The sequence below is a fragment of the Epinephelus lanceolatus genome, chromosome 20 (assembly GCF_041903045.1).
Source record: "Epinephelus lanceolatus isolate andai-2023 chromosome 20, ASM4190304v1, whole genome shotgun sequence".
NCBI classification, from domain to species: Eukaryota; Metazoa; Chordata; class Actinopteri; order Perciformes; family Serranidae; genus Epinephelus; species Epinephelus lanceolatus.
This window is the reverse complement of record NC_135753.1, coordinates 37,626,849-37,649,455: the sequence shown is the minus strand read 5'-3', so window position 1 is coordinate 37,649,455 and position 22,607 is coordinate 37,626,849. Positions and strand designations below refer to the sequence as shown.

At 42.5% G+C, this 22,607-nt stretch overlaps 1 pseudogene; it reads right to left on the bottom strand.

Moving 5' to 3' along the window:
* Nucleotides 1-6,468: 6,468 nt before the first annotated feature.
* The window catches only part of LOC144458872 (uncharacterized), a 156,303-nt pseudogene continuing 140,164 nt past the window's right edge, over nt 6,469-22,607 (bottom strand).

Below are 22,607 nucleotides of genomic sequence, written 5' to 3'. Positions count from 1 at the left end.
CAAATTTGACAAAGCCAATTGTCAAAACATTTCCTTCTCGTAGCGTTGGCTCGGTCCACATCGTGAAACTCAGCTGCGAGTCTCCAACAGCAGGCTGAAGCCAAATGTAAATGGGAAGCAGAAGAAAAAGCAAAGGAACGGAGGAGAAGAAAAGTATGTAAACTCTTTCAACCATCCAAATTAGAGGTTTTTATCGGATCAAAGGCACCCCGGCTTACACGGCGCCACACACGCACACACACACACACACACACACACACACACACAGTGAGCCTCCCGTTGTGTTTACGGCAGGGCTCACAGCAGTTATATGTTAATGCCAAATGAGTAGAGGGGAAGGGAGGAGGAAATAAAGGGAAAGAATTAAGCAAGGCTGGGAGGGAGGGATATCAGAGGAGTGATAAGTAGAAATAATTCTCTCCTCTGCAGCGCTGCACAGACTGACATTGTCAAACAAATTGTCTGTGTGGCTTTAACAATGAAAGGAACTTCTATTTTCTAAGCCTCAAAAGAAAAGGGGGAGAGAAGAGAGGGAACGAAGGAATGTAAATCAAAGTTAGACACATACATGGGGCTGATATCTCACAGACACCAGTCAGTCCAACATCCTCTGCATCTCAATGATTGATACAACACACTCAGCTTGATTAATTACCATTGGTTGCATAAGATGCCTAATAAATTAAACTGAATTGTCTCTTATATAATATTTCTCCGCACAGTCGCAGCATGTGTAGAAATTGGCTCCAGAGTTAAAGCGTTAAAGCGTTAAAGCTCATTTGTACCCTCTTTACGTAGGAAAATATACACATCCGTTTCAAACACTGTAAACGTCACTGCCCTCATACTTTCACGCGTCGTTTAAGTTGGCATAGATACAGCGAATGTATGGCACAAGAGGGCGGAGTCACAAGTTTCACAGTAATATTGTACCTTTTAAATGGAGGCAGCGCTGTAGACAGCTGTAGTCTGTGCGGCCATCCTGACACGTGCATGGAGATCTTTTCTAACTTCATTACAGATACATTCCTTTCTGCCATTACTTCGGTTTCTTCTTCATCTCCAACAGTTGTATCTCGCTTGAACTACGCTACACTGCCCCCAAGATCTCCAGTGGCTTCGTTTCACCCGTATTTGTGAGGTTTCAAGAAACCTGTGCAGATATGGACAAAATGAACATAGAGTAGGGACAGAACAGGCCCCCAGGAAGTGTGCCAGGCTTTAAGACTAATTTTCGTAGTGGCCAAATAGTGCACTTACACCTCTGGAGTCCTTCACATGATGCCAGTGGGCCCAGAAAGAAGTTTTTCCATAGAATAACATTGGGGAAAAAACATCTGTAAATCAGTGGTTACGTTGTTTAGAGCATCACAACCCCACAAAATGACTTACTATCAGGATTTATCCCACTGGGTTTGATAACATTTGGAATGTCGAACAGAGTTGTGAGACTAAGTAATGGTCTGAAACCGTGATCTGTTGTTGAAGATTTGAGGACATTAGGGGCCGAGCCTTGACCTCTGCCTGGGGGTCCAGGGGATCCTCCACTGGCAACAAGCCTCATTTTTATGCACTCCATCATCTTCTGTATATTAACAGTACCAAAACAGTTCCCAGTGTGAATAAAGTTATTGTCATAATGAATTAGAAAATGGTTGGGGGCCACGTGGCACACTGTTGAGGGCCACTTTTGGCTGACGTATGGCCCAAGTATGGAGCCTGACCTGGTAGCTCCTGGGCATTGCCGAGGTGCCCTTGGGGAAAGCACTGAACCCCCAACTGCTTGGGGAGCCCGTCCGAGGCGACCCCCATCTCTCCATTTAATGTATGTATAGGTCCTGTTTGTGCATGTGTGTGTATTTTGGGTTTGTGTGTGTATATGACAACAGTGTGGAAAAAAAATTGAATTTCCCCTCAGGAACTAGTGTTGTGTCGTTTGCCAACGAATTGCTCAAAAGAACAAATCTGTTGATTTCCGGAACTGATTCGTTCATTCCTCACTTGAGTTCACTTGAGTTCAGCAGCGAGCGTGCAGGCCGGGAGTGAAACTGCCGATTCGGTCCGTGTGAACAATGAATCACTCGCGAGTCACGAGGCAGCCAGGGTGCAGGGAAGGACTGCCTACCACGTGACGAATCACTCGGTGAATGAAGTAACCCCGATCCCTGAGTGATTCAAATCATTTCTTCTCAGCGATACACTTTCATAGGGACCGTTTTCTCCAAGCTAACGGCTAATGTAGCCAGGAGTCAAGCCACATGAACACAATCACACACCTCCCCATGGTTTTAACAGACATAGGGCCGAATTCACAAAGAATGAACTGCGGCCGCTGATAGCACCTTGAATTGCACTTCACTTGCACCCGCAGTTTGCTCCTTCTTAACGTCCTATTCACAAAGGATATTGCGCTAATGGTATACCAGCGCAAACACGCCCACAAAGTTTGGCAGCTGAGTGCAGTTTGCCCCTGATTGCAATTAGCCACATGACATGGCATGGTAAGTGTTTGGCAAAGTAGTGAATACTGTATACCCTCATGTAGTGATGTCTGCTGGTGAGTCAGTCTAACAGTGTCGGATGGGTTGAGGCTGTGGATTTGACCAAGTTTGACCACTTTATCACTATTCCCTCTCACTTGTAGCTTTTTTTTCGTTATCTTTTGAATTTAATATGAATTATGGAACCATTTTTGTTCACATTTGTTTCCCCCGTTTCATCGGTCCGCGGTGCTGAACGGCTCCCGGCGGGCGTATTTCTGCCTTGATGGTGCACAAATCTTTTGAACGAATCTTTTTAATGAACTGATTCTAGTGATTCAGTAACATCTAAAGAACTGCTTTGCCCATCACTGTCAGGAATTAATAAAGTATATCTTCTTCTTCTCACTGTGCTAACATCTTGCTAGGGCCACATTAGCTGCTCTATCTCAACAATGTTCAGCAGAAAAAACACACATGCAGGGTGAAAATCAGCCGCGTTGTTGTGCCGTGAGATGCAGGCAGTGACTTCAACCAACGGTGAGTAAAAAAAAGTGTAAATAATACATGACATTTGTTAAGATTATTAAAGGAAAACTCTGCTAGCTGCTAGCCTAATTATGCAATGTAATGGTAACAAAAAAAAAAAAAAAAGGGTTTTGTCTATGAACCTGGAACCTGAAACTAGTGATTTACACCTCTGCTATAATACACTGTATGGCTAATGCCCTCAGTGTCAGCTCAGACGCACACCTGTAATTGTCATAAAGACTTAATACATGTAATAACATGTAGAAATGGACGTAGAGACGACAAACTCAAACTGAGAGGTAAAGGTCAGTCACAGTCAGGGTCAGCACCTGGGTCTGTCTCTCTGCTTTTCTCTGCTTTGCTTTTCCTCTGGACTTCTCTCTAACCCCTCTCCACACACACACACACACACTTCTCAGTCAACAAAATAAAGCCATGTATTTCCTGTTGTCGGGAACTGAGCTGGACTGCTGACCTATAGCCATAACACGCCTTAAGGGGAGCTGTGATCGCTTTGCTCTTTGAAGGTTGGACTCCTTCCTTTGTCTTGATTATACAGTAGGAGGCATTTCAGCTCAGTGTTACAAGGAAAACATCCTGGGGTTTGTCTCTGGTGTGCATCTGAGAGCCTGTCATTCAGTCACAATTTGTTAGGTTTGAGTGATATTTTACTGTAGCAGCAGAGCAGTGCACACTCTCTGCAGAAAGGCAGAAGTGAAACGTGATGATGAGCAAACAGGGATGTTGCATAGTGATGGCCAAATGAAGCCTCATGAAGCATTTTCTTTATTTTATGAGCCCACTAGATGGCGCTTTTTGTTCAACAAAAGGTTGAAAGCACACTGAATTGCCATTCTTTGAGCCTCTCTCTTTAAACCATGAGCGCCACCTAGGGGGCTCAGAAAATAAAGACAACGCTTCATGAGGCTTCATTTGGCCATCACTAATGTTGCAGCAGTGAATAATTAAACATCACCATAAGCTCATATGTAGAGAAGAGGAAGTGGGAAATATGAAGGACCTCCACTGGTGTGAGTGTGAGCAACATAATGTCAATCAAATACAGCCAAATAAATACAAAAAATATATACGCTATTATATGTACTATAAAAAAATATATCCAAAAATGCAATATTTTCTGGATTAGAAAAGTGATAATGATAGAATGAAATATTTTTGTATGGGAAACTGTATTTTTCATTTCATGGGGATTTTTTTTTCATGCTTTCACTAGTTTTAACCCTGTGTCCCATTGTTAATTGGTCAATTATCTCTTGTTATATTTAAAAAAAATAGTTTCAGAGTATTTTTACACCAAATAACCTGCCTTTTTTCTGTCTGTAAAACAGGGTTAAACAATTTCAAGTGTTTGATGACTCAATATGCACTCAGGGGCCTTTACAAAAGTTGGGGGGCACATCCAGGAGCGCCACACTTCACGCCACTGTCTCATTTCCAGCCTTACCGCCCTGCAACTAAAATCATTTGTCCCCACTTGCTCTCTGCTTGTACAGACCAGCTCCTGTGGCAGCTCGACTCCTCACTTCACCGTGTCTTGTATGTGACTAAACGACCCACAATCCTGTATAGCCATTCCCATACACTGGGACATTCTCTGCCTGGACATCCATTGAAATGCATTACAGAAAGTCAGTTTGTTCAATTTTATGAGCTTTTTCTGAGATTTGAAGTTTAAAAATGGTCAAACGGTGTGCATGGGGTACATGCAACTCTGACACAAGGTATCCTGAGAGGCTGGGCGACCACGTGTATTTTTTACACTTTAAACCACATCTCAACCGAGAAAAGTGTCTCCTTTGGATAAAGTTGTGTGGTAACGTTAGACCACAACATCAACTCAACGTGAATAAGATTAACAATGATGTCTACATCTGTTCTAAGGTAAGTCAACATTGTGTTTGAGGCAACATATTGTCACTTTGCTGGAAAGAAATATAAAGTTATCTTTAACATCTCTAGCTAACGTTAGCTAAAGTTAGCCTAACGTTAGCTCCTAGCTGCGTTGTTCATCATGTCACCTTGTTTGCTGGGAGTTCATTAGCCTATTTTGTTCTAGTTTTGTACTTTGGTGATCGTACATCATTGTTAGCTGTTGTCCAAAGGGCTCTAGTTAAGCTAACGTTAACTTCTGGAGCTTAGCTTCATTAACTTATCTGTAATGGCAGAGATAACAAAGGTTGGCAAACGTTATGCTGAATGATTCAGTGTAAATACTGTAGCACCAAACTAACGGAGAGACACTCTTGGTAAAGATGGTAAAAAGGCCGTTATCCTTTTCTCATATTCTGAGCCAAAAACCTTAACTTCAGTGGCACTTTAACTTGTTGTCTTTGATGGTGACGGCAACCAGATGCGGTTCACAAGCGTACACTGTGACCTGTAAATTTTGGCTTGTAATTTAAGCTTTTCATCGACCTTCTCAACAATAAAATGATGAATATATCCCTCCAATGCGTAGTTTAGGCCCTTTTGGTTACTTCTCAATGACATCTGATCGTTATGTCTCCAAAAATCATCAGTTGCCTCCTGTGAAATGCCGTGTACTGTGACACCTGCCATAGCGCCGGGCACTGAATGTTGATAGCTTGTCAGAGTGAGTGGAGGGGGCGGGGCTTAGCCATAGGTCAATTCCAGCTCAGAGTCCACTTGGCAGCTCTTCAGTTAACTCACATGAGCTAACGATGATAATCACAATGACCAAGTCCTTATTCTGAGAGTCCTTAAAATACTCTGGGTGAAACCTTAAAAAGTAGTAGGCTTGTTTGCGAGTTCATTTATCTCCATGACAACTGAGAGACTCCTGCTGTTGATGAAGACTCTGTGTCACAGTAGAGAGCTCCAGAACAAGGTTGTTAGCGGGCCTTGAGCTGGGATTGTTTAAATGTTGCTGGGTTTTTTTGCATTTATTTTACAGCAGATTTTTGAAGAAAATCCCCTCCAAATCCATGGTTTTTTCAATCAAAGGTGGAGGGAGGGTCATGCATTTTCCTCCAGTCACTCAGGGAGACTGGATAAAAAAATATGTGTGGCTTTGGGAAGGATCAAAAAATAAATGATAAATAAAGACCAGCTCCTCACATGAGTGGCCCTCAATCTGAACTGATGTTCTGTGATGTTTCTTTACTACCTTGAATTATTATTCTTTCAATGGAGAGTTTTGACCTCCTCTGTAAAATATAAAATACTGTGTAAATCTTTGAAGGCTGCGGTGCTTTTGTTTCTACTCAGAGTATTCAATTCAAGATAAAATAACTTGGAACAAATCTAAATCAGTTTGAATCACATCAAAAGTCTTTAAAGTAAAATGCCTGTTTGGTAACAGAACGCCCGTACGGGTCAGGGCCTGGGTATATGTGCATTTTATTTGCGCAGGCAGGTGTGAATGTCCATGCATGTGTGTGAGTGTGTGTATCAGTTGCAAACAGTGGAGTCGAGTCTATTCTTGGCAGGCCAGTGTGGCAGGCGGCTCAGATAGGCAGTGACAGCTCACCTGCGGTGCATAGGGCACCGCTGGCCTGCAGGCAGACAGAAGGGGGAGTTGGAGGGAGGGGGGGCGCGATGACACGAACCCAGCATGACTCACCCACGTAGACACACACAGCAGGGGTTAACACGATCGCATTACTTACTGCACAGCGCAGGTGGGGGATGGAGGTGGCGGCGGCAGCGGTGGGAATCGCAGGCGACGTGTATCGCCTTTGATGAAAAAGGATGGAAGGCTGGAGAGGAGGACTACAGAGGAGGGAGGGGTGAAAGCAGAGGAACAGGCCCTAGTGGACACAGATGGATAGAGACAGGTCTCCACTGAGAGGGGGACATTTAGGAGATCAAGGGAAAGTTTAAGCTCCTAAAACACACATGTAGATACATAATATGACAAAGGGCTGATGGACACGTGACGCGTTTTCACTTCAGTTCAACAAACCTGAATGACTCTTAAATTCTGTTTCTTTTAATATGACCACAAACATGAGGCCTCTGTGTTTGTCCTCACACCAGGCCACGTTTAAAACAGTTTCTGAATTTTTGATCAGTTTATAAGAGCTGATGTCATCCGTTGACATCTCTTTATTCAACTAGTAACACACAAACAGTCATCCTATCAAGGCGAGTCACTGCTTCACGTGCTAGGTTTCCCCTTACATCTGCTGTTGGCGTTCCAGGACGCCCCAACCAATGGAACCAAAGGAACTCCGGACGGCACTTTGTCAGAAGACTCCACTCGCAAATATCCACATGGGACTGAGCTCGAAACGTGACGATGCCGGTGTGTATTTCCAAAGTGCTGTCAGTCACAAAGGGGTTCAGCCTTTTATACAATTCCTCCAATCATCACGCAGACACTGAGCGTCCTCTCCTGCCTACCGCTGCATTAGGTCCCAGGGAAGCTGAGCCTCCCTGGAAGTGACGATTTTGTTGCATTTATCCAAGGAGTGTCTGGCTTTGCTTCATGAAAAACCCTGCTCAGCGCTGTCTCATAGGAATGCTTGGAGGCTCCGCGTCTACCGTGCTGACACGAGAATGTATGACAGGGAGGTCGCGTTTGAAAACAGGTGATAAACAGCTGATGTTTGAACATCATAGTCGTGATGTGAAACGCATCCTAGCGCAGGTTTAATGCAATATAAATTCTGATTTTAATGTAAATTCAATAGTGCATATGTGACCATTTCTTCCATGAAATTTTAGGGGACGTTCAGCCTCCCTTGTTGTCTCAGAGCAGTCGGCCCTGGTTCTGATGGATGCTGCAAAAATGCAGAAAATCAAACCTGTTATGAAAATTCTAACGACGGACAAAAGTTTCGGACTCAGTGTGCAAACATGATTTACACAACATGAGGCTGTATTAATCTTTAGATGTGCAACAATTTCGGATGTAACCTTCACATTCAGTAGTGGCTGGAGATCTGAGAGGTAAATATTGTACTTTTAACTCCACTTCATTTATTTTAAAGCTTTAGCTACTAGTTGGTTCATTTATATTTTGACAATAATCTAAACTTGCAAATATATATATCTATATATATATATATATATATATATATATATATATGTATATACCAGCTCCAACGTTAAGGTGATGAACCCAAATTACTAATTTGAATTTAATAATATGACACTGAAATGGGCACCTCGACTGTTGGAACTTATATATAACATATTCTGATTCTATTATTCTGATGCTTATATTTCTGTACTCTTATTTAAAGTTAAAATTTTAAATGCAGGACTTGTAACAGAGTACTTTTACACTCTAGTCTTGCTACTTTCACTCACACAACTTCTTGAAAAACTGCTTATTCTTTCATTTTTATTTATGACTTTAAAGTTCACAGATACAAATAAGTTAATAAATACATAAATAAATTGATGTTTATTTTGTTTGTTTGTTTGTTTGAGCTCTTCATTGAACTTAGGCTTCCTGATGTTAACACGAAGCAAAATATTGAAACCAAATACTTTTTTATGGCTACACCATTCCATCAAATGGAGATATTTTTAAAGTCTTGCTCCCTCTTTCCCTCCCGTCCTGAAGCTGTCAATGGGTGTGTACGGTGTTCTGTAACAGACTGACTTCAAAATCTATATCTTACTAGGAAAACTCTGTGTGTGTGTGTGTGTGTGTGTGTGTGTGTTCCATGTTTTTCTCCTCACTGACTTGGTCAATCCATGTGAAATTTGGCACAGTGGTAGAGGGTCATGGGAGGATGCCAATGAAGCAATATTACATCAATTGGCCAAAGGGGGGCGCTATAGCAACCCATTGAAATGTCAAACTTTGAATGGGCATATCTCATGCCCCGTATGTGGTAAAGACATGAAACTTTGCACAGAGATGCCTCTCCTCATGAGGAACACATTTGCCTCAAGAACCCATAACTTCCGCTTATATAGATTTTCCTCCATTTTGAATGTTTTGAAAAACACTTCAAATGGATCTCTTCCTAGGAAGTTTGAGCGATCTGCATGAAACTGGGTGAACATAATCTAGGGACCAATATCTAAAGTTCCCTCTTGGCAAAAGTTGGAAAACTTGCTAAAACTGAGCTTCTATAAGGCAATGAATATTGCGGAGGGCGTGGCTCATCACATAAAGGTGTATAACATCTCAAGGGTTTCACCCATCACCACGCAACTTTGTAGGCATATGACCACAGGACCTCAGGGACCGGCCTCGTGGTGGTGCCCAGGGTCAGGACTAAACATGGGGAATCAGGATTCCAGTTTTATGCAGCTAAAATCTGGAACAGTCTTTCTGAAGATGTGAGACAGGCCTCTACTCTGACAATGTTCAAATCTAGGCTCAAAACAGCTCTATTTCACTGTGCATATGACTGAAAGGATCTTATCTGCACTTTTCTCTTTTAAAGTTCATTTTATAATGATTATTTATGTTTTTATTTTGTATTGTGATTTTAATGCATTTTCTTGTTCTGTATAGCACTTTGAATTACTTTGTGTACGAATTGTGCTCTACAAATAAACTTGTCTTGCCTTGCCTTACCACACATAATCTGAGGGGACCCCTCCATTATTGACCCCATCAAACAAAATGGGGGCGCTAGAGAGCTCATATCTTATCTAGGCCTAACTGCCATATGGATTTTTACTAAACTTGGTAGATATGTAGAACAGGACGCCTCAAGGTGACTGGAGAAATTTAACTCTAATTGGCAACTGGGTGGCGCTATAACAACAGAAAAATGCTTCAAAATGGCTAAAATGCGACCGATCGCTGTGGCTCCCCCTGTGGACCAATGTTGGTGTTGTTTCTAATGTTTGGTATGACTAAGTCATGGTATGGTATGCTGTACATAATCACAGAAACTGTCAGTGTGTCATTCTGTCAGTCAGTCATTCTGTCTGTCCCATGTTTTTCTACTCACTGACGTGGTCAATCTATGTGAAACTGCACATAGGCATTGAGGACTGGCATAGGTAGAAGGTGACAAAGCTACCAATGGCCATGGACTAGTAGATAGATATATATATATATACTTGTGGTGCTAAAAAGCCCTGTGGTCTGCAGCATCTTCATGAGATAAAAAGGCAGCTAAGGGCCAGAATACATGGATAACGAATGTAGCGCGATGTTTTCTTTTTGGTTGTTGGACCCATCCACCACCCCTCCCACCTGCCCTACTTGGACTTCAACTGCCTTAACTTTCGTTGTTGTCCCGCAGCGTTTCCACCTGACACCACTGGGTGCCGTCATGCTGACGTGAAAGGACAGCTTTTAGGTTGGTGTCTGATGCCAGAAGTCACTGAGTGAGACCAGGTTGGTGTTGCAGGTAAAAAAAACTCTGCCCCCATCTACATGATGCATGTATTTCAGCTTTTACACTCAAAGCTGTGACATGCTGATGGCCCATCAAGTGACCAAAGAGTTATCCTGTAAAGCTAATGATATGTTCAATAAGAAGCAGAGAGCGGTATTGTGTCACAGCCTGACATTTAGAATCACTGCTCTAACCCGACCACATTGTATATATTCACATTGTTTTGTGTGTTGTTGAGTAAAGAGAAATAAATTAGTTCTTTCTTTGTTAAAAACACATTGTCAGTTTGTCTGTTGCAGACAGAGTCGGTTCTTTCTCACTGTAAATCATTTCCACCCATATTGCTTTCATTTACCTGCAGTTCTGTTGAGTAACATCTCTCAGAGCTTTCATGGACACAGTAGAAGGTAAAATCAGTCACTCCTACAGTCGCCTTGCTACTTAAGGTTTATGCATAAAAACAACAATCTGTATCAGGGTATTACAAAAATCTACTGCAAATTTTTGTGACCTTAAACCCTAATGTTTAGTGTGTGTGGAGAGCGCTCTCTCATTTACATCAAATATGAGCTGATTTCAGGCGAAGTAAACCGTTTCAGCGTCTATAATCTCTGCTCCTCCTGGCGGATGAACCCCTGCAACTGGTTTCTACACACAGTACTTAGGGGCTTTAGGAGTTGGCCCTGTGCTCACTAGGTCATCGCAGGGCATCTCATCCCAAATAAGCCCAGGAGAGTCTCTGCAGGGACTCACCACAGATCTGTCGGGGCCCCGTCACAGAGCAGGCAGATATTCCATCTCCATCATGTATTTTTATTTGGAAAATAGCCAGTAGCAATCTGTAACAAAATATGTCATAAAATATATGTGTATTCACCATAAACTATTAAATAAAAACTTAAATGAATAATCCCTAATTTCCATTGGTATCTTTGTCATATATATGCAATGATGATTTCTGGGTAGTACGCACGCTGGTGTAATCTAATGCCAACTCTCTATTTGATCATGTGATGATAAGATTATACGGCAGCTAGTTTACATGAATAACTAGTAACTAGCGTGCCTTAGGGCCTGTCACAATAGTGTGCACTGAGGCTCATTATAACTACCTTACGCCACTGTATTTGACGTTTCCTCATCACAGTGTCTGTTAGTCAGCTACATATAAAAGTACTTTCTTTGGAGGAACACATTGCAGCACATTAGCTCTTTTTACAGCTGCGAGCGTTTAGACACACAGAGGCGGAAAGGCGAGTTGATCCGAGGTGAAATTGGTGAAACCTTTTTAGTTTAAACAGACCGAGGCAGCCTTCCACAACCGGAGGGGCTGTTGATGACTTGTGGGAGGAGCTGTTGATGACGCCGCACGTGCGAGCCACTGGTGGTGGATAAACAGCAAACAGCTGATAGCAGGAATTAGCGAGCAGCTAGTAGCAAGAGGGAAACACAAACCTGACAGACACTGTAAAGATGAGCAACTGGGGAGACAAGGAATTGCGCGCCCTCCTTGTCCTCGCAAACGAAGAGGCCATTAACCGTCAGATGACGGGGACGGTGAAGAACGGGCCGACTTATGAGAGAATCACCGAAGGACTGACCAGCCGCGGCTTCCCTCCCACGTCACTGTTTACGTCACACACTGAGCTACACGTTTTGTTACTTGCTCACGCCCCCCATTGCCCCGAAAAAGGCACATTCTGTATAAACAAAAGTAGGTAGGCGGCATTTTGCTGCACTCCCCGATTTTGTTTTTATACTGCCAATGCTGAAAAAAGACTGATTGGGCTTTCCTGCAAATTTGCACAATTCCTGTTTAAAAAGGGCTTTAGTTAAGACTGTACATAAAACTGTATTTTTCCAAGGGAAATTGTTGAGCAACAGTTGTAATATAAAGTGGTAAGAGTGCAAATATAAAATGTAAATGGTTTCATGTATTCATGTTTGAATGAGGAAACAGTGTGGGTTGAGATTCTTCTATTACTGAGCCTGGTGGATGATGATTGTGATAGGTATGCGTACACTAAGGGCTCATTTATGCCCAGCGTTAGCCTTCTGTCCACACTCTGCATTCTTGTCGTCCATGTTTGTGGACTGAGATCATCAGGGCAGGGCAGCGTCGTTAAAGCAAGATATCCTTGTAGGAGACGGCACTAAACAAATTGGTAATATATAATAATATATAGTGAAATTATCGAAAATAGGTTTCCGTCTACATGTGGAGATGTATAAAGGCGGCACAGACCACCGCCATTTACAACACTGTTGTAAGTACACCATTACGACCTCCCTCACCGTCACCTCCTTTGTTGTTGTGTGAAATGTTTGACACCGCCCTCTAGTGCCATCTAGTGGCTGTATCCATGTCATCGTAAAGGACCTATGATAGTATGAGGGCCGTGACCTTAAAGGGATAGTGCACCCAAAAATGAAAATTCAGCCATTATCTACTCACCCTCATGCCGAGGGAGGCTCAGGTGAAGTTTTAGAGTCCTCACATCACTTGCAGAGATCCAAGGGGAGAGGAGGTAGCAACACAACTCCACCTAATGGAGGCTGACGGCGCCCCAGATTCAAACGTCCAAAATCACATAATTGAAACCTCAAAATATTCATTAAACATTAGTTCATTTTGGGGTGCACTATCCCTTTAACAATGTGTGAAACAGGTGTAAAGGGAGAATAAATGAGCTTTAAGAAGGATTTAGAAACACATGGGGCTTTAGTGAAATGACAATCTGATCCTCTGGAAATGTAATCTTGTGAAAACAGTGATGGTGATTTCAGGCTGTTTCTGGTTAAAGAAGGAGTCATACTCTTTAACACAAAGGTCTGTCTCTGTGGGGACCCTCTCCATAATGTCAATTACTAGCTGGCAACATACGTCACTATGACATCAGAAAGACGTTGAATTTTGGCTATATTGGAAATCAGGTTCACGTCTGAGGACGATAACATTATGATGTTTTGCAAATTTGGGGTTGTGTTCATTTTACCTTACTACTGTCATTATTCTACATCAAGGTGACGTTGGCATGAGACCTTTGGAAAAGGTTGGATATTGGTTGCTTAACACAACTTAAAACCAACAAAATATCAACATCATCTGTCGTCAGCATTTTACATCAAATCGACGTTGACATCCTGACATTGAATTTTGGTCTCCAACCTAAATTCAACCGTATATCAACGTCTAACAATGTTGGTGACCAGCTGAGCAACAGTCTGAGCCATATTTCTATGACTTTATATTTTGCTAAGTATTTAGAAGGACTAACAGATGTGATGAAGCAGGCGATGGAAGGTCCTCACCAGGACAAAAACAGTGTGTGAGTCACTGTGTTTCTGTGTGAGCTCGTGCGAGTGTTGCAGTGAGCTCCATGTCTCTCAGTGTGACGTTCACTTTCACTGAGCTGTTCAAGGGCCTCCCGGATCTCTAGGTGTGTGTTTGTCCAGGAGCCCCTGCTGCTGGGCACTGTGGCTACCAAATGGCACACACGACCACGCACGGCTGACTGGTCTCCGACCAGATTTGATTAGCACAATGTTCTGCTGAGCACAATTCCCCCGATCCCCAGGTAGCAAGCACAGGAGGAGCAAAAAGGCTGTATGGTCGGCAGCCATACGGAGAAAGAAAAAGAAGGTGGATGTGGTAAAAGAAGTAAAACAGGTTGAAGGAGAGGAGTATGGAACGAGGGGATCAGAGCATGGTAGGAAAAGGAGAAGTTTTGGGAAAGGAGGAGGAGGTTTGTTGGGAGGAGGATGGAGGTGGAAGTGGGAGGAAGGAGAGGAGCTCAGGATCTTAAATAGCCGTTTGTCCCTTCTGCTGCTTGGCAGGCCAGCAGCGCTAATGAAGACTTCAGAGCAGACAGACTGTCCAACGCTGCTGGAGAGCAGAGGCCGAGAGAGAGAGCGGGAGAGGAAAACAAAGAAGTGGGAGGGCGATGATGAAACAAACTGGCCGAAGGCTCGGTTAAAGCCGAGCTGGTTGTGGACTTGATGCTTTGTGCTTTTCACTGGCAGCGTGTTCCCTGTGAGTGCTCTGTGTCAGGCAGGCAGGTTCTGAAGATGTGAGAGTGTAGAACAAGCTGGAGTCATCAAAACATCAGTTTTGTTGTGTCAGAAGTAAACATTTGATGTAGAATGTGACTGAACTGAACTGTACAATGGCTTTTCAACTTAATGCACCACTTTACACGCTTGTGCATGTCGACACTGGCTGACTGCTGATAAAATACAGGCAGCTGGGTGACCACTGTCAAATAATGTGCATGTGCTTGGTTCAAAAACACGACAATACAGTAGTGATGGCCAAATGAAGCCTCATGAAGCATTTTCTTTATTTTCTGAGCCCACTAGATGGCGCTCATGGTTTAAAGAGATGGGCTCAAAGAATGGCAATTCAGTGTGCTTTCAAACTTTTGTTGAACAAAAAGCCCCATCTAGTGGGCTCATAGAATAAAGAAAATGCTTCATGAGGCTTCATTTGGCCATCACTACAATACAGAATGAATTAATCACTTAAAGGAAATGGCCACTTTAGAATGAAAATACAGACAGTACTTACTGACCCTCATGCCGACAAGAAGTCCAGTGTAGTTTTTTAATCCACAAATCCTCGTTTGGCTTCATATGAGCAGAGGAAATCTCCGCTTGTCGCTAGGCTAATGTATACAATGTAAAATGCCATAGACTTGTGCTAATAACGTTAGCATGTTGTATTTGTGGGGAAAATGTGTCCAGATAAAGACAAGTGTTTGTCTGTGAATGCTGCGAGTTATAGTGAAGCTGATTTGTGTTCTTGTGTTTGAAACTGTCTCTATTAAGCCATGTTTAATGTGTGTTTAATGTGTGTTTTTAATCAACTTAATCAAACTTAAGAGTCCTCTGCTGCTGACTAGTGTTTTGGAGGTGTAACTGCAGAGTGACACAGACACACCACCGCAGAAGTAAAAATAACGTGAAGATTGTTTTTTGTTTTTTTTCTCACGACTAATCGATTAGTTGAAGATTATGTACGACTTCAGTCGACCAAGATTTTCTCTGGTTGACTACAGCCCTGGTATTTTATCAGATAAAGACGAAGTGTGATGTGAGGGTTCGGCTCACTTCATAGTTACTTTGTGGGTGTGCTGCAGGCAAGCAGAGAGGGTGGGTGTTATTTGGCCTGAGAGTCTCTGGGGCCTGATATGAGTCTATCTAATGAAACAGCCCATAGAGGAACCCCAGACAGCCATGGCAATAACTGTACATCTTGACTGTGGTCAGAGCTAATCGGTGGGTGGACAGGAGCAGCTACAGCCTCAGCTCCAGTCAGAACGATCACTGTGAGGCTGAACAATGGAGAGCAATACCTACTGGTTTATTTTCTATTTCACCTGCATAAAGGTCTCCTATACTGACATGTTTTACAAAAACAAATACTCTGCTGCTCACCTACTCCTCCCTCATTTTAAAAAATCCAAATGCAAATATTTTTCATTTCAATAATTTGACACAAGATGTCTTCTTCTTCTCTGAAAGACCCTTCTCGTTGCATGTGCACAGGAGGTTCCACATCACACTAGCTGGGATGTTGAATAGTAAAATAACCTTATATGTTCAAGTCTTCAACTCAGATTTAAGAAGAACTAAGAGAAAAATCATTCTGCACAGTGAGGCTCCAATGAGTGGCAATAAGCAAAACACATTTTTGAGTGACTTTAAATCCTTTGCTTCAAAATGAGAAGACTATGCCTAACATTTCATATATCACATATAAATAAGACACAGTGTCTTTGTTTTTATTCATTACAAATGAAATCATTATTTCCATGGTCCGTTCTCCCCGAAGGTCACAGGGCCTGCAGTGTGCGACAGCATTTCCAGTCCGTTTTCAATCCGAAGTCGCCAAATACCGCCGCTTTGTCAGTGATGTCTGTGTCGAACATTGATGCCAAAAGCAGCCGTTCATATGTCGACATAAATGACTCATTCTAAGGTAACAAAAACACAACGATTCTTATTTTCAGGATATTTCACACTAAAGAAAACATGTTCAACACGTTCTCATCCCAAGTCGTCACATAGCGCCGCTTTGTAAGAGGACTTTCACCTCTGCTTATTATGCACTAGGTATCTAACTGTGTGTGTTGTTGACGCTGCTACCAACATCAACAACATGTCAAGAAAAGTATGTGGTTAGGTTTAGAAACAAACGTCATGGTTGGGCTCTACAGTCGGCCCCCTGGGTAAAAGTCCTGGGTTTGTTGGACCCATCCACTGCCCCTCCCGCTCACCCTATAGGGACCTCCGAGCTCGTTACTGGCAGCTTTTCAACCTGACCACCACCTGTCGCGGCAGGTGCCATCAGGCCGAACAGCAGCGTCCTGATACTTACAATATTTCGACTTGTTGACATATTGACGTCACACTGTTGCCCACGGCAACAACAGGCGTGGCAGAAAGCGAAATTATTAGTGACTCCACGGTGGTTTAAAAAAGAAGAGCAGCTTCAGTAGTGTGGAATAAACTGTGGCGTCCTGAATGTTTTACTTCTCTTAGCGCTCAGAGGGAACTCATTCAGCGGCTCCTCTGGCAGCAGCACAGCATCCTTTCTAGTCCTCCAAACTAGAGCGGGACATTATCCGACAGAAGATAGGAGACACTGTCTCACGTTCTCCAAACTAGAGCGGGACATTATCTGACAGAGGACAGGAGACACTGTCTCACGTTCTCCAAACTAGAGCGGGACATTATCTGACAGAGGACAGGAGACACTGTCTCACGTTCTCCAAACTAGAGCGGGACATTATCTGACAGAGGACAGGGGACACTGTCTCAGGACACCAAAGTCACAGTGGAGCAAACACTGCAGACCTCCTGTAACAGACGACACTTCTAACATGTGTGTTGTCCCTCAGTCAGCAGGACACCTGCATGTGACGTGTTTGTCTCAGGTCTTAATCTGTCCTCTCAGAGGGCGTTAAATGTGCCCACAGTTCAGTCTGTCAGGTGTGTGCAGCAGTTCTGACAGGTGTTATGACGGTGTTGGTCAGTGTGTCTGCTCTGTGTCACATTTTGCTGCAATAAAAATGATTAAAGTTGATGAACAGACTGAAACTTTATCTCAGGAGGTCAAACTGATGAAGTTTTCTTTTGGGGAAATAATTTGCAGTTGGAAAAAAAGGCCATAAATCACATTATATTTGATCCCAATACTCAGCATATCACAATAATATCATATTCTCACCTAAGTATCCTGATAATATTGTATTATTGGTCCTCTGGTAATGTCTGTCTCTACTACATAACCTTTCAGCTTAGGTTTTACAGATTTTAAGGATATGAATCATTAGAAGATACTCCAGGGAATGACATCACAATAAGCAAAAATAGCAACGTAGGAATTCAGTGGGTTAAAGTATTAAAACATCTGATATGAAAAATCCTCCGCAGCAAAAAAGAAACTGTGTGCCCATTTCTGACCAGCATATTTATCTCTGCTAACAACCTCTGTGTCAGCTGTGTTCATTATCACTTCTTCCCAGCCTCCCTCCTCCAGTTCAAACATACATAGAATACACAGAGCAAGCTTTAGTCTGTTTCTTGTCTTTGTTAGTGGTGAGCTTGATTTGTTAACTTAAATATGGATACTTCTTATTTTTACTTTCTTCTGTGTGTAACTTTTGTTGTTTCTAAGGTCTCCAGCTTACAAGGATGGCAGCCAAAAATATAACATCACACATCCCTCTGCTTTGTTGTAACAAAATGCTAACAAAAGCTTTTTTTCTGACTTAATTGGCATTACAGAAGCAGTCAGGTTTCTGTGTTTTCTTTTGTTCCATGCCCAAAACCAAGACCGATTCAACTTGAGCGATGACGAATTCAAGGAGGCAAAGTGCACACAGTTGCTCATTAGTAGGAAGTTTTTTAATTGCTAGTTTGGATGAACTTCTTTTAAGAAGTGAAAAAGTGACTACTGACAGTTTCCACCCACCCTTCACTCCGATCCAGGTTCCCGGCTGCTCTGAGAATCATTTTTCCAACTTTTAGCGATGTGGTGGGCGCTGACAGGACCGGAGCAGCCTGCCTGACAGACAACAAGCTGCAGCGCGGCTTGCTGCATAATTTATGAAGGCAGATGTACAAGGCGGGTTATTAGCTCCCCATGCTACGCTGCTCCCCTGATTTACAGTTTAAGGAAGCGAGTATAACAAATAGAACTCATAAACAAATCAAACCGGTGACAAGTTTGTTTGTCTGCGGGTGAAAACGTGCAAAACGGAAGGAGACGAGGAGGAGGGAAGATGGAAGAAAAATACACAGCGGCCAATTAGTGGATGTTGGTGTGATTGTTAATGACGCAGAGGCACTCGGCATTCTGGGTGGGAGAGGCGTCACCTCTGCTACCTCTCATTATAGGAGATGGATCTCACAAGTTTGCAGTGGCTGGAGCTATTAGGCAACAAATAGGTGGCTATCATGCAGGACATGGGACCGAGACAGCTTCATCTTAATGAGAGCCTTTCTTATCCTTAATGAGCCTAACTAACTCTCTCCCTCTTCCTCGTGCTCTCCCTCTAAGGATTTCATCCAGCTTCCTTCATCCCTCCCGTCCGTCCCCCTCTGCGGGCCCTGTGGTTTATGATGATGGAGCTCTGAGGGTAATATACATTTTAATGCTCCGTAATGGGAGGGGATGGAGGGATGGCAGAGGAGGGGAAAGAGGGAGAAAAGAAAACAAGAGGAAACAGTGGGTGGATTAGAAAAGGCCTCCTCTCTGAATGCCTCAGCTTTAAATTAATGAGGAGGCTGAGCGCACCACGATAAATTTAGCTTTTCATGTTTAATTATGCTATGACTGCGGTAGTTCAGTGAGGATAAATCACACAATTATTATGCTCCTCACCCATCGCCTGTTTTGTTCTCTCCCTTCTTTCTGTTTTTCTCCTCCCATCTATTTGTTGTTGTTGTTGTTTATTCATAAGCTGATGTCTTTCCTTAATAGTGCCGTGTGTATGAGAGGAAATAAGGCCTAATGTTCCTATCATAGGGAGCAAAACTCCCTCTGTGAGAGAGGCGGAGACGAATTGAAGAAGGAGAAAGCAGATCTAGAGGGAGGGGGGGAGGGGAGACGTAAGGTCGCACTATAGGGCTGTTAGGAAGTCCCTTCTTTATGCCTCCTTTGCATTTTTACACAGAACCAAACGATGGTGGCATCACGTCATTTTAGTGTCTGATTTTTAGACAACGCACTGGCAGCTCTTTCTAAACAATAACAACAGCATAACATCACAAAAACAATAATTTAGAGCCCGGTCGCACTCCAAAATCATCGAAATCAGGCGCTTGGGCAGTGACTTGCGTTGTCAGAAACGAACGAAAAAGGTGTCTTTTAACGTCGGCATAATACGTGGTTATTTGCCGTTATACTTTTAAGGATGCCATGACAAGGGCAAAATGGGTGGATGGGTCCAACAAACACTGACCTTCACCTGAGAGAGTGATGTAAGAGTGAAGAGTCTGTAAGAGTCAAAAGCCTGTTCTTTTTACCCAAACCCAACCATGTGTTTTTGTTGTTGAAGGGAAAAAAAATCGTCAACTTGCGGTGTTGTACCAAAGTAGTGCATTTATTTTGAAAGAGACTGTATGTAAATGTTAAATTTCCCTTGAAAACAGAAGTGTATCTTGAAAGAAGAGAACTCAACACGGCGTCCCAGAACGTCAACAACCAACGCACCCAGGGTACCTTGCACGTCGTATGTGGACGTGGAAAGTCCATGACCAAAACATCAATATGTGACGAGGTCAGAGTGAGAATGTGTTGGTCATTTATCGGCTAATCTCATTCTCTTCTCAGAGGGTAAGGAGCTCCCCGACCTCATTGTTTTCCCAGTTTATGGACATTTTCAGCCTGTGTGCGTCTTCTCTCAGTTAGCTGCTAACTGCTATCAGCTACTGTTTAAGTCTCCCGCTGTGGGTCACACATAACATGTCATCAAAATGTCAAACCAGTGCTGCCATGATCCTGTCCTGCTGGCGGTCCCGTTTATACAAACACTGTTTCAGTACTCAAATCCATACTTTTTTAGTATCTATCCCACTGATGCTAGGATCGATCTTCAAAATGAAACGTCATCAAAATGTAACACCTGTGCCGCCCATGATCGGTGCTGTCATCATACCGACAACTCTCTCCCCCTCTTCTGTGATTGTACCTTTCATTAGGGATGCACAATATTATTGGCACGTCATTGGTATCGGCCAATATCAGCTTTGCCGAAGAATCTGCAAACATGCTTTTTCTTATTTTTCACAATGAATGAATATCACATACATTCTCTGCACTCTGTTTCATGTCTCCATCTGCTGGTGGGCCGTCAGGATAAGAGTACACATGCATAATATGATGTTAATTCCACTACAGAAGAGACTTGATCACTGAAATTAGCTAGGGAAAAAAGTGGATATATCAATAGCGGTATTGAACTAAAAGAACTAAACAGAGAGACATAAGCTCCTTTTACACTGCCTGCTCAAGGTGGGAATCTTGCGCCATTATTCCGACTCGCTATTCTCCATAAAAGGTACAAACATGAAACTGGGGGGCTGAGTTTCTCTCCCATTGGGAGGACAGTAGAAGTGGCACCAAAGCCCCCACCACCAGGAGATTTAAAAATAAGTTATCAGCAGAGCAGCTAACTCAAAGAAGAAGAAGTTAGCAGCCAACCTGCTGCAACCAACTGCTGACTAGTGTTGTGTCGTTCGCAAATGAATCGTTCAAAAGAACGAATCTGTTGAGTGAATGTACTGATCTGAATCACTTCCAGAACTGATTCGTTCATTTCTCAGTTCAGTTGAGCTCAGCAGCCAGCGTGCAGGCCGAGGGTGAAACTGCCGATTCGGTCCGTGTGAACAATGAATCACTTGCGAGTTGCGAGGCAGCCAGGGTGCAGGGAAGGACTGCCTACCACGTGACGAATCACTCAGTGAACGAAGTAACCCCGATCCCTGAGTGATTCAAATCATTTCTTCTCAGCGATACACTTTCATAGGGACCGTTTTCTCCAAGCTAACGGCTAACGTAGCCAGGAGTCAAGCCACATAAACACAATCACACACCTCCACATGGTTTTAACAGACTTAGTTTACAGATAAACAAACTTAAAACATGAGGCTGGCCAGTAATGAGACTCACCAGTGCAGGGCAGACGCAGCAGCAGTCAGGGCTCCTCCCGCCAAGCACCGAATGATTCTGTGAAATCTTTTGAACGAATCTTTTTAATGAACTGATTCTAGTGATTCAGTAACATCTAAAGAACTGCTTTGGCCGTCACTACTGCTGACAGAGGTTGCATCAAGTAGCATTATGACGTGTTCAATCTGTGATCAGTAAAAATTAGTTCTGGGCGAAGGTCAATTATAAAGATCTCATGATGTGTTCAAGGTAAACTTGTCAAATGTAGCTTTTGGGGAGTAACTTAAAGAAATTCAGCTGTTTGTAGAAAAAAAATGTTGATGCTTTCTCAGCAAAATAAAATAGATATTAGAGAGGAAAATATGACACAGCAGTTTATTTAAAAATGTTTTTCATGTGAAAGGTTGTTTCATAAATATGTATGATTGAATTTGAATTTGTGTTAATTCAAAGGTAGTGTAATAAAGGGCTTACTTTAAAACAGCTCAGTTATTTTTTATATTGTAGATTTCTTTGTTTCCCTGGAAACAAAAGGGGTAATGAATCACAACAAAAACTAAAACTAAACTAACATCGATATTGGCTATTGGCCACATTGTTATTTTAAACATCAGTATCTGTCCAGAAATTCAAATTTGGTGCATCCCTAGTCTGTATTTGTTTTTATCTACAATGCTATGTTTTATTTTTTATTAGTAGCTGTTTTTGTTTTATGTGCAGGTAAGAAGACACATCAGAAGGTTTTTCCTCGTCAAAAAAATACCATATTTTCTGGTGCTAGTTTTGATAAATAGATAAATTAAAATAACATATTTTTTAAAGGAAAAAAATAAAAATCAAGGACATTTCTCTGGCATTTCTATTTTCATTTTTTTTTTGCTGCATCGAAAAAGTACTGTACCCTGACACCACTGTATCGTACCGAACTGAACAATGTGAACCGTTACACCCCCAGCACAAAGGCTACTATATGAACTGTATACATACATGCTCTGACACATGTCAGTGCAGATTATTATTTTTGAATCAAACCTCTCATTGAGCTGATAATTTGTTAATCAGAACATTGTCATGCCATTTAAAGTGTTCAGTATTTCAATATCCAGCCCAAATTTA